We start from the raw sequence: 13,585 nt of genomic DNA, 5'->3' as shown, positions 1-13,585 counted from the left end.
AAAATAAAAAAAAAAAAAAAAAAATTCACAATTTCTACATGAGTCAAGAATCGAACCATGCTAAAGAATTCCCGGAACATGTAAACAAATTGAAAAAGAATGTTTGAATTTGTATAAGCTTCAGAAATATGTATTTGATCAATGCAATAAAAAATTATAGGAAAAAAATTGTTATAATTAACTGTGTGCCTCTAACTAATGCTACACACCCAGTGCTGACTATTATCCCTTTCAGCTCTTTTTAGCAAATCTTTAGAAGTTTTAAAGAGTGAAGCTGGTTTCTCACACCTGCCAAAGCAGCCAAGGAAGCTCCCTCAGGAAGCAGCACTTGAACCGAGCCAGGCAGCCCCAAACCCCAGGGAGGTGTCCTGGATTACAAATGTAACAGGGGCTGTGTGTGTTCTATTTCCATCTGTCAGAGCTGGGGCAGTTCTCTGCTGTCCATGGGGCAGTTTTTTCTTTCTCTCTCCCACAGCCAATCCTCCCTGCAGGAGATCTCTGCTGTCCATGGCCACTGAGTGTCCCTGCAGGGCTGATCCAGTCCCATCATCCCATGGGGAGATGCTGCGCCCAGGGGAGGAGCCAAGCATTCCTACCTGGATCCAATCTGAGGTGCTGGGACAGCCCAGCAGCCTTTGCCCAGGGCATTGCCAGAGGAGCAGCTTCTGCTGCCCTGCATTGCCAGAGGGAGCCCAGGCCCATCTCCAGCAGCCCTGGAGCTGCAGAGGAAAACTCCCCCCTTGTGCAGGATCCCTGCTCCAGCAGAGCCACAGCTGGCACTGCAGGAGGGCTGAGCCCCCATGGAATCGATGGATTAAAAGAAAAATTTTTTAAAGAAAACACATCTTAGGAAATAAACACTAAACAGCACCTTCTACTATCAGTAGTGGTTCCCAGGTGAAATTACTAAAAATAAATTCAGTATAACAGAGATGAAAGTGTAAAACTTGTAGGAAGTTCTTTCTATCTGCAACCTTGAAGCTCTGCTGCCAACACCCTGACCCACAGCGTGTCAGCTCCTATTCTCACTCTGTCAGTGTTGTTTTGTATTTCTGCATTCTTATTTTATTTTTCCCTAATACAGAACTGTTATTCCTATTCCCATATCTCTGCCTGAGAGCCCCTTAATTTCAAATTAATAACAATTCAGAGGGAGGGGGTTTGCATTTTCCATTTCAGGGAGGCTCCGGCCTTCCTTTGCCCACACCTGCCTCTTCAAACCAAGACATGCACACACCCCACTGAGGGAAAACCACACCTAGGGATCAGATTCCTCTTGGAATCAGGTGGGATGAGGCACTGGATGGAGAGATGGTGAATGTGTTTTGAAACCTGAAAAGCAGAACCAGGCACCCCAGCTCTATCAGAGCACATAAAACTGCAAACACAAAGAAGACAAAACCTTCGGCCTCACAGCACCTTCCCTGGGTGACCTTAATACCCCACAGCTAAAAAAGACCTTCAGAAAGACTGGAGTTCATGACAGGTTAAAAACAAAACAATTTTTCTGTGATTAAAAAAAAAAAAAAGGATATTCCATAATCCACAACCTTAATGAAGCTTTTTAATAACTATGTAGTTGTAGCTTGTACAGACAGCCAAAACTTGATTTTTTTTTAAAAAAAATTTGGTGTTTAATTTTGTTAACTAGAGGAAGAAAACACCCTGGTTTTCTGGAGAGCAGCTCAGCTGTGTCCCCAGCCCTGTGCTGGAGGTGACAGCCAGCCAGGATGGATGAGCATTCCCAGCAGGCTGCTCCACAGAACTGCCTGGAATCTCCTCTGTCAGCCCCCAGCAGGGAGCCTGGGGCACTGTGGGACACAAAACCACCCCCATTTTATCTCCAACCAAAGCCTCCCATGCCAGCATCCATCAGATAAACACAGGAATAAAAAGCTCATCTGAATCATCTCACAGCAGAAGAAAAATGCAAAAGGAATGACAGCACAGTTGGACTCTTGGTGTTGTTTTTTTGTATTATTTTGCTCATCTCTGAGCTAATACTTTGTAATCTAAATTTAGCTTAGGCTTTCCTTGTATAGTAACCATCCCTTTAAAAAAAATAGTCCCCATTTCCAAGAAGGTTTTGCTGGGTATGAGATAAATGCAGATGTAGCCAAGTAACAAAGAGATCTTGGTTCTGGATCCAGTGAATGCAACCCCCACGTTCACATTTCTTTTTTTAACACCATTTGCAGGTATTTTTGTGAAGAACTGGATGAAGTGTGTGCTTAAAACACTGTAAGAATGATGGAAAATGAGGATTTTAATTTTAAAAAAGCTATAAGCACTCTTTGTAGAAAGCCTTCCTGACACGAGTTAGAGAACATATAAACAAACTAAAATAGAAAAAATAAATGGAATTAATGGAAAATTTACATCCAAAATTTTGGAAAATCTTGGGTTACCAGAGTTTATGAGCCATGGGTAAAGAGAGGGGAGGGGAGGGGAGGGGAGGGGAGGGGAGGGGAGAGGAAGGAAGGAAGGAAGGAAGGAAGGAAGGAAGGAAGGAAGGAAGGAAGGAAGGAAGGAAGGAAGGAAGGAAGGAAGGAAGGAAGGAAGGAAGGAAGGAAGGAAGGAAGGAAGGAAGGAAGGAAGGAAGGAAGGAAGGAAGGAAGGAAGGAAGGAAGGAAGGAAGGAAGGAAGGAAGGAAGGAAGGAAGGAAGGAAGGAAGGAAGGAAGGAAGGAAGGAAGGAAGGAAGGAAGGAAGGAAGGAAGGAAGGAAGGAAGGAAGGAAGGAAGGAAGGAAGGAAGGAAGGAAGGAAGGAAGGAAGGAAGGAAGGAAGGAAGGAAGGAAGGAAGGGATCTACCCTGCAGCCCTTAGGAATTGTCACTCACTCTCTGGGATTTTGGGTTCCAAATCCCACACATTCCATCTCACTTGGTTCATGCTCACAATATTTCACTGCTTAGCTTGGCAAAGCATCAAAATAGAACTTTTTCACTCCTCTTAACCTCTGCTGTTGGCACACACCAGTTTATTAAGCTCAGGACTCACAGCAAATTCCCATTTTCCCTCCAAACCAATATAATCCTGTTGTCATCAACATCCCCTGCTACAGCCCCAGCCAACTGGAGAATATTCCCTTTTTCCTCCCAGGGAAAGGGCTCCAGTTTCTATCCAGTTATTCCCCAATTACTAATGAAAGAGAATTCATCAATGAATAATTTTCTGTTCTGATGACCACTGAGTGCTGAACTCTCCAAGCAGTGCATTAGATGAGTAACAGAATGTTATAATTATTGTAATTGAGTAGGATCCTAATATTCCAATTACCTGGGCTCCCAAACTCTCCTACTGAACATTCCCTGTCCATGCCATGTTGGAATAAAAACCAGAGGAGTCTGAGGAAGAACCTGCAGGCATCCTGAGTGGAAAAGGATCTGCCTGGTGTGTGATAATTCACTTGGGGGGAGTTCTGGAAGGAACTGGAGATGGGATTTCTGATTTTTTTTTTTTTGATGATGTGGTTTATCTTTCTAATCTCCTACACAGGCAGGAAGGGTAAGCTCAGCTCACATTGTTACAGTACGGTTCAGAAGGTCCCAGGACCCTCAGTTACAAGACCTTTTAAGGATTATTAAGCAATAAAACACTGCCAACAAGAATATTTATGTTTTTGACCCAATTCTTAAATATGTTGTTTTATGGACCCATGTTACAGTGTGAGCTTTCTTAGCCAATCATGTTCTGACACACAGACCTACAGTGCTGCACTCTGAACTCCTTGTTTACCTTGATGCCTCAGGTTTGAGCTTTTCTATTTTTCACATTCTGTGCTGCTTTAGTGTGTGGGTCTGAGCTTCATATTATGGGATGGTGAGCTCTGTGCACAGAGCAGGGAGACAAAACAATTCCTGCTCCAGCTGGGCACCAAGGACAAATGATCCAAATCTCAGCCCCAGAGCACAAACCCCGTGGGCTGGAGAGAGAAAAACAAGCAGGGTGGGACTGCAGGGGCTAAAGCTGGAATGGGACAATGAACTGCAAGATGCAAATGGAGCAGAACTGATCCCAGGGACAGACCCCGTGCCCGGCCGTGCATTTTGGGGCCATTTTGGTTCATCTTGGGTGCAGGCCTGGCTGGGCTCTGGTGCTGCCCAAGGTGCATCCATGGAGGAGATGCTTTGAATCAATCCCTGCTTTATTCTGTAGCTCTGCCCAGCCTCTGCTCTAGGGCAGCCTGCACAAGGCATCAACCTCTGTAACTACTTTTATTTTTTCTATATCTTAAACTCTAAAACTCTAAACTTTCCTTTACTTGGCTTAACATGTCTCTGTTTTAAACTGGATTGTTGGATTTTACAAACCCACGTTCTCCCTTCCAGCCCCTCAGTTTGGGAGCCTTTCCCAAGGTCTCAGATCAAATCCTGGGTTTCATTCTAAGCTTTGGCTTCCAGGCCCAAAGTTCTGAGAGTTCCCTGCATTTCAGATTTCAACATTAGTGACCGGCCCAGACTCTGTAAAATAAGAAAATGCCAATTTTTCTCCCATATTCTTCCCTTTTCCTTCTATCCTCCTCCCCAAAACTGGACTAAAACTCTTCAGAGTCAATGGCTTCTCTGCTTCTTTTACTCTCTGGTTTCTGGTGAGTCAATCAACACTAAGTGTGCAATGTTTTACAGCTCTTCTTGCAGACACCCCAAAAAGGCATTTCTGTACCTCTTCTTGGCTACTCCTATTTCTGTATAAAATACAAGGGGGGAAAACCCCATAAATTGCTATTTCCGCAACCCATAGCTGAGAAAAAGGTTTTTTTTCTAGTATAAAGAAAGCCAATATGTGAGTTTATAATTGAAATAAGATTGATTTCTTCTAATTTATTGGTTTTTACCTATCAGGAAGCCACTATCAGGATTATTTCAACAAGAAAATATTTGGTTTTCTGTGGAAAGATTTAAGTTCTGCAATTTCTAGTTTTAATAATTCGTACTAATTAAGTAAGCTGTAGCAACAAGAGGTTATATTTATCCATCCCAAACATGAAATCAAACCAAAAAAAACCCCCAAATAACTAAAAACAACAAGAAAGGAAATAAAAATTACTGATTGCAGGAAAAATTGGAAATGTGTGAGGAAAATACTGGGAATAGAAATAAATATAATGCAAATAGAAAATGTCTGTTTTGTTATCCCCGAAAAGCTGATTTGCGAACTTTTCAAACTTCAATTTTCAAACTTTGTCTAGAATAGGAATTAAAAACCAAATTCGTCCCATCCCTGGAAGTGTTCAAGGCCAGGCTGGAGCAGCCTGGGACAGTGGAAGGTGCCCCTGCCCATGGCAGGGGTGGCACTGGATGGGTTTTAAGGTCCCATCTATCCCAAACCATTCTGTAATTTAATAATTGTGTAATTTTATGATTCTCAGTCTAAACTGAGCGGCAGCACAATGCTGATATAAAGACAGAAATATTAAGATCAGAGCAAGCCAGGCAAACCAGCAGCAGTCCCAGCACTGCCCTGAATTTCCAACACCTTCACACTCAAAAGCTCTCGGGTGCTTCCCTACCACAAGAAAAACCCAAATATCCACTCACAGCTGATCCTCAAAAGCTTGGCAGGAGGTGATGGTTCTGTCTTTCCAACAGATGGATTCTCCAGCATCCCACAAGCATCACTCCCTGCTAACCTGACATGCTCTGCTGACTTTGAATGGATTCCGTGAACTCTTCATGCCATCAACCACCAGAGCAGAGCTGAAATGTGCATTAAAGCAGGTGGCCACCAGCAATTCCTTTTTATCTCCCACATCTGGCACCACTCTCCATACGGAGTTTATACATTATCTGTTGCTAATAAATCATAAAATCATAAAATCATGGAATGGTTTGGGTTGGAAGGGGCCTTCAAGATCATCTGAACTCTAAAGTTTTTCTATTGACACTTAGCAGATGCAATACAGTGAGTATTTTTTATCCAAAAAGTGCGAGGTAATATATTGTAAACTGCATTTTTAAAAGCAGGCAATATAAGAAATCTTTGGGATTCAGATTAGGTATTTAAATATTGTTATAACTGTAAGAAAGACTGAAAGGATGATTAAAAATAAACCAGGAGAGCAGGACTGTGGTCACAGGGGTTCTTGGATGAGGGAAGAGACGAGAATGTTGACTCCACGTTCAGAAGGCTTGATTTATTATTTTATGATATATATATATATTACATTATCCCTATACTAAAAAGAAAAAAGAAGGACAGCTTTTCTCAGAAGCTAGCTAAGCTAAGAATAGAAAAGAAAAGGATGATAACAAAGGCAGCTCTCTCAGACTCTGTCTGAGATAGCTCGGTCCTTGATTGGCCATTGATTATAAACATCCAAGAGGGGCCAATCCCAGGTGGACCTGTTGCATCCCACAGCAGCAGATAACCACTGTTTACATTCTGTCTCTGAGGCCTCTCAGCTTCTCAGAAGGAAAAATCCTAAAGAAAGGATTTTTAGTGAAAAGATGTCTGCGACACAGGACATCAGCATTTGCAGATTCAGTTATGACCACAAGCAAAGTTATTATTTAGTGTCAACAAAATAAGGGGTGCACCCCTTCCCTCACACTCCCCAGTTCCCAATTAAAACAAAACAATTAGGACTGGAACCACCATGTGCTTAACTGGAATTCTTACCAGTCTTTAACTTCAGAAAAATCCAAAAAATCCCACCTCAACATTGAGCTAATTAGATTTCAGTTGACAATCTGCCAGTGGAACAGGGGAGTCTTGGGCTTGTGATCATTAATTGTTTGATAAGTGCTTTAACAATGATTGTTCCCCAATTCATGCTGCAATCTCCCTACATCTCATTTATTTTACATTAAGCTTGGAGTATTTGCTTAAGAATAACCAGTAAAAATTTGTTTCCCTTGAATTTTTATTTCCTTCTTCCTGTATCAGCTCCATCTCCCTCCTTTTCTTCCTTGTCCAGTTCTCCCTCTTCATCTTCCTAAGTGGATGGGCAGCCTGATGATCCATTTGAATAAAAATCCAATTAAAAATGTCCATGGGACACTTCCTTGCTGCATTCCACAACTCCTTAATGCAACGAGCCACGAGAGCTTTGTGTTTGCAAAAAATCCTGTAAAACCCTTAAGAGTTTTTTTCTTTTTTTGACGTGAGATAATATCACCAGTAAAAAAAAAAAAGTGTAAAAATAGTGTCAGTTCAAGTTTACAAAAAAACTCTGGACGTTCATCTACGTTTAAGAGTTCAGCAAAAAGAACAATGCCAGTAAATTTCTGGAGAGCAACATGAGGTACAGGATTTTATAGCAATCCTGGGGATCACAAAGCTGAAGTGGGGGAACCTCACTTTTTTTTACACACCATTCTCCAGGCTGTGACATTTCAGGCTCAATGATATGAGGTGTGATAAATGCAAGCCCTCGTTTGAATACAAACAGATTCTTAAAATATTTTAACTAGGACTATAAGTGAAAATAAATTAGGCCAGTGGGATTTAGGGCAAGAATTCAGATTCTGTGGGATTTTCTATGTTTACTGCTTAAGACAGAAATTACACAAGCTTTCAAAGCTTTTGGCTCTAGAAACAAGCACTTGAAATTAATTCTAAAACGAAATCACTCTCTTCTGACTGGCAACATAAGAATGAACAAAAATCGGTGTATTTATTCTTAACCACACCAGAACAGGTGCTGTGTGAATTTCCCCAAGCAGCCATGCTTTGTTTCCCAGCTCCTACTTTGCTTCCAGAGGAAATCCAACTTCTTTTTCTTCCTTTTTCTTTTTTTTCCTTACAAAAGGAAAGAGAGGGAGATGTGCAAAATGGAAAACTGTGATCTAACTTTGAGATTCTAATAAATTTACTCCTGCTCTTTTCACTGAAATCTCAAGGGAATCATTCTGACTTTGTGCAACTGCATTTGGTTGTAGTTCAGCCTTTGGATCTTTCATAGAATCCCAGAATGGTCTGGGGTAGAAGGGACCTCAATGCCCACCCAGTGCCACCCCTGCCATGGCAGGGACACCTCCCACTGTCCCAGGCTGCTCCAGCCCCAGTGTCCAGCCTGGCCTTGGGCACTGCCAGGGATCCAGGGGCAGCCCCAGCTGCTCTGGGAATTCCATCCCAGCCCCTGCCCACCCTGCCAGGGAGCAATTCCTCATTCCCAATACCCCACCTAACCCTGCCCTCCTCCAGCTGACGGCGATTCCCCCTTGTCCTGTCACTCCACCCCTTGTGAAATGTCCCTGTCCATCATGTGGGCAGCAATCTGTTAATCAAACCCATTCTCAACTCACGTGGATGCCCAACTATTATTCTGTTTTATCTGAATGCAACATTGGCAATACATTCCTTCATTAGTCTGATGATTAGAAGTCCAATAAAGAGGTTTGGGACAAAAATGCAAATCCAGGACTTCTCCAAGGTTCAAGCTACTCCATGAGCTTAATCAGGGGGTGGGAAAGTTGACTCTTCTGATCACATTATCAGTGGGCAGGCCTGGCACAGGGTGCCCAGAGCAGCTGGGGCTGCCCTGGATCCCTGGCAGTGCCCAAGGCCAGGTTGGACACTGGGGCTGGGAGCAGCCTGGGACAGTGGGAGGTGTCCCTGCCATGGCAGGGGTGGCACTGGGTGGGCTTTAAGGTCCCTTCCAATCCAAACCATCCATGATTCTGTGATTAATGACATACCTAGTTCTTCTATGCCATACGCTCCCCTTTTTAAGTCCATCACACTGTCCTAGACTGATTTATGACTGGGTTTGAGGTTTTGAAGTTATTTTTATAAGCACATGACTTTATTTAAGACTATATTCTGCTCTGAGCTCATGTGAAAAGGCAAAGTTGGCTATTTGATGAACACAATGATATCTTTCTCAATGAAGTACAAATATTAATCCCTGAGTACTTCTGGGCAGTTTAAGCTTAGGCAGCATTTCCTTTTCCAAAATAAAAGTTACAATTCAAGAACAAAATTGACAGCCATGGAATTAGCAAACCAAGAGCAATAATATACACATAATATGTTGCATTTAATATTACTTATAACAAGATATCATATGTATTATGGCATATTGTATTCAGCTACACGGATCATATGCTTCAAGCTAATCCTCCTCTTCAAAGAGCTGCAATGATTTGAAACTTCAGCATTCAATTTTTTCACTTTATTACCAAATTCCTGGTTTCAAATGCGGGCATGAAAACAGCACTGTGTAAAACAAACCAGCAAAATGTGACTGAAACCCTGCCATGACCATTCCTTCATTCTTGTTTTAGCTGTGCAGCCTGCCAGGGTTTCCCTCAGATTTAAGGAATTATTCCACTCAGACTTAAAAAATTATTCCCCTCAGATTTAAAGAACAATTTCCCTCTGATTTAAGGAAAGATTCCCCTCAAATTTAAGGAATGATTCCCCTCAGATCTGAAAAACAATTTCCCTCAGATTTAAGGAATGATTCTCCTTAGATTTAAAGAACAATTCACCTCAGATTTAAAGAACCATTCCACTCAGATTTAGCAATGATTTCCCTCTGATTTAAAGAATGATTCCCCTCAAATTAAAGAAATAATTCCTCTCAGATTTAAAGAAAGATTCACCTCACATTTAAGGAATCATTCCCCTTAAATTTAATGAATGTTTCCCCCCAGGCTTAAAGAACAATTCCCTCCAGATTTAAAGAACAATTCCCTCCAGATTTAAGGAACGATTCCCCTCAGATTTAAGGAATTATTCCCATCAGATTTAAAGAAAGAGTCCCCTTAAATTTAAAGAACAATTTCCCTCAGATTTAAGGAACAATTCACTCTGACTTGAAGAACCATTCCCCTCAGATTTAAAGAAAGATTCCCCTCAGATTCCAAGGAACGATTCCCCTTAAATTTAAGGAATGATTCCCCTCAGATTTTAAGAACAACTCCCCTCAGATTTAAAGAGCAATTCCCCCAAATTTAAAGAACATTTTCCCTCAGATTTAAGGAACAATTCCCCCAAATTTAAAGAGCAATTCTCCCAGATTTAAAGAATAAGTCCCCTCAGATTTAAGGAACAATTCCTCTCAGATTTAAGGAAGTATTCCCATCAGATTTAAAGAAAGATTCCCCTTAAATTTAAAGAACAATTTCCCTCAGATTTAAGGAACGATTTCCCTCAGATTTAAAGGACAATTTCTCCCAGATTTAAAGAAGAATTCCTCTCAGATTTAAAGAAAGATTCCCCTCAGATTTAAGGAATTATTTCCATCAGATTTAAGAAAAATTCCCCTTACATTTAAGGAACAATTCCCCTCAGATTTAAGGAACGATTCCCCTCAGATTTCAAGGAACAATTCCCCTCAGATTTAAGGAACGATTTCCCTCAGATTTAAAGGACAATTTCTCCCATATTTAAAGAACAATTTCCCCCAGGTTTGAAGAACAATTTCCCCCAGATTTAAAGAGCAATTCCCCAGATTTAAGGAACAAGTCCCCCAGATTTAAAGAACATTTCCCTCAGATTCCAGGCTGCTCGGGGCTGTGGTGGTGTCCCTGTGATAATGGGGATTGTTCAGGAACTTCCAGCAGCAGGGAAACCCAATCTCCCCCTGGAGTTCAGCACGGGTTAATTGTTCTGCCAAACGGGAATCTTTATTTTATGACTCAATTCCCACTGGGAATGCCAAACCTCCCTCTGCACTGCAAGCAGGGGGCCCACTCCTTTAACAGGAAGAAAATCCACTGATTTTACACAACAACAAAAAAAAAGAAGAAAGAAGGGCACATTTTGCCTTCAGTTCCGTGGAAAATCAGGCACACAAGGTGCGTGACAGGAAAATAGGGACCTGATTGTTCGGTGCCCACAGGAATGGTGCACGACAGGTGGAGAGAAAATCAGGGGAAAGTGACGCAAAGGAGACGCCAAATCCCAACAGAGAAATCCTTCAGCAAGTGTGTCCTGGAAAATGGTATGGCAGGGAAGAGTCTGGGAATGGCACAGGAGCAAATCAGTGCCAAAAACTTCCCCATTCTTCCAGGGAAGGAACAGACTCTTGGCTGTGTCACAAAAACTCCAAAATTCCTGCGTGATCTTTTGTTCCCCCAGCACTGGCTGGTGCAAAGCGCTGCCCATAAATGAATGGCACAATAAAGTATGAAATATTATACATTTAAAACTAAATTAGCAAAAAAACCCTCCTGTTGAACTTAATTTGATTTGATTTAAGGGAAACAAACTTTACTCTGCTATATGAGCCGGTCTTTAGCACCAAAGAAAGGCACAAAATACTGCCTATAAAAAAAAAATCCTTGAGGAAGAAAAGCACAGCAGCAGCTATTTAATGCACCAAGATTTTGTTTTGAGGATAAAAATCCTACAATCACTTAAATAAATTAAAGAATGGAAGCTTAGAAGTTAGTAATAAAAGTGATGTAAATAATGAAGCAATATAATATACATACATACATATATACACACACACACACACATATATATATATATATATATATATATATATTACTATATCTAGGAATATAAAGAGCAGGTCTATTGTTTTTAGTTCCAAACTTTGGATTACAAGTAAGACATTAGTCAAGCACAGCATTCCTATCCCATCCTACAGTTTCACAAAATCAAGGGATCTGAGTTTTTAAAGGCAGTATGAACTACTGTGACCTCGATATCCAAACTGACAAAGTATTTTTGGGTTATGTAGCTGCAGAAAAGATAGAGTATAGGAGATACTCAGTGTTAAAATGCAAATAACCTACTGAACAGCACATGGTTTTATAATTTCCTATTCAAATTTCCTGTTTCCTGAGAGAAAGGCACCTTTCCTGCAAGGAAGAATCCCTCCTGCACACCGTGGTATTCTCCAACTCCCCAACCAAAATTCCTGAGGGACGAGGCTGGAGGGGGTTAATTTATAAAACTGTTAATGTCTGTGACAAAATACTCATTTTTAGCAGGCTAAAAATGTACTGGGAGAGTCTCATCATGCTGAAATACAAAGATTATCAGGGAACCAGGGAATGGTTTGGGTGGGAAGGGGTCTTAAAGCTCATCCCAATCACTCAGTTTTTTAAAAATACAGTTTGAATGGAGAGTAAGGGGCATCGCCAAGGTGCAAGGAATAACTAAACACAGAGTAAAACATAACAAGGACTTGGAAACCAAATTAAAAACCCCCAGTCCCTAAGACAGTTTGTCAATCTCAGCTTGTTTGCCTCTGCAGTGCCATTCCCATCTCCTTCAATTACACACTGGTTTTCCTTAACTCAGACCTGCATCAGCAGCATCCGTATTTCAATCCAGCTAAACCAAGAGTTTTCAAATAAAATGAGTCCTCACGCCCACTTCCCAAAATCAGAGCTGCAGTTCAGCTTTTCAAAATTCAGCAGTATGAATCTAGAAAAGTAAAAGGACACCAGTGACAGAAAAGACTTTCTTCTGCAAAGCTTGTAGCTGTTTGGAAATTGTTTACTCTCAACTGACATTTTATTTAAATATCCTATTCAGCAGTTATGAAAGGAACCTCAGCCCACATTTCACTTCCACTAAAATTCACCACTTTTGTGTCAAACTTTCCCTAACAATGGCACTTTGTGCTTCTTAAATATTGGAGAAAAGGGATTCATGATGGCATTTCATACAGAATATATCCCATGCCGGTTTAGTCACGTGTAAATCAAATTTTTTGCCACCTGAAACACTGAAACAGGATCTAAGATAAAGAACAAAACTGAAATTTCTATCTCATAATTTAATTTTAGTGAAATGCTCATGAAACCATTCCACCCAATTAGAGTGAGTAGAAATATTAGAAATAGAAATATTTCTTTGTTAATCTCAAGCCTTATGAGTGTAATAAGTGTATATATACATAATACACTCTATATATATATATATATACACACATTTTAAGTCTAAAATGTAACACTTGTATCACTACACCAGATGCAGCCTCAAAAACAATGGTTTCATTTTAAAACCTGCACTCCCAGGGATGCTCTGAGGAGCCAAGGAAAGTGGAACCATTTCTGGCAGGGTTAACCTGCTCAGGTGGCATTAGGATAAACATCTGGGAAGAAAAGGTTTCTGAAACTCACAGAAAGAATTTCCATCTAGAGAAAAAAACAATGTTTGGGGAGGATTTGAAATTTCAGTTTGAGAAATAAAAGTTGCAGTGCTTTAAAAAAATAGCCTGAAAGGACTTGGAACATGAAATCACGGTAGGAATATTGATCATTTAAAACAACATATGACAGTTTTAGGAATTTTTATTTGACAACTAGGCCAATGCCATTAAATTTTGGGTACCTGCAGGTGAATTCCCACTTTGCTGTGACCTCAGGACACACAAATACAGACCAGGGACAGTACAGTGAGCACCAAGCTCCCCAGCCACCATCTGGAGAGCTAATGAACAATCAAGGGATCCCAAATTAAACAACACAACTTTCCCTTAGAATCTTTAGGACAACACTGTCAAGTCCAATCTATTCCCTCAGCCTCCAGAATCAATTTTTCAAACTTTATGACAGGTCTAATAGTTCCCACCTGTTGCTCCTGCCTGACTTTTGACTGGCACGTTCCCAGCCAGGGTGGAAATGCAGACAAAGGCCCCTATTAGGCTCCGGCTGTTTCTCCACTGTGAGCTTG

General features: G+C 41.0%; 1 protein-coding gene across 1 annotated transcript in view; it reads right to left on the bottom strand.

The window, feature by feature from the left end:
• Nucleotides 1-13,585, bottom strand: part of HLCS (holocarboxylase synthetase) — a 136,443-nt gene that overhangs the window by 72,775 nt on the left and 50,083 nt on the right. The window lies entirely within an intron of this gene.

The sequence above is a fragment of the Molothrus aeneus genome, chromosome 2 (assembly GCF_037042795.1).
Source record: "Molothrus aeneus isolate 106 chromosome 2, BPBGC_Maene_1.0, whole genome shotgun sequence".
NCBI classification, from domain to species: domain Eukaryota; kingdom Metazoa; phylum Chordata; class Aves; order Passeriformes; family Icteridae; genus Molothrus; species Molothrus aeneus.
Note: the sequence above shows the minus strand (reverse complement) of the source record. Positions and strands in the feature narration are given on the sequence as shown.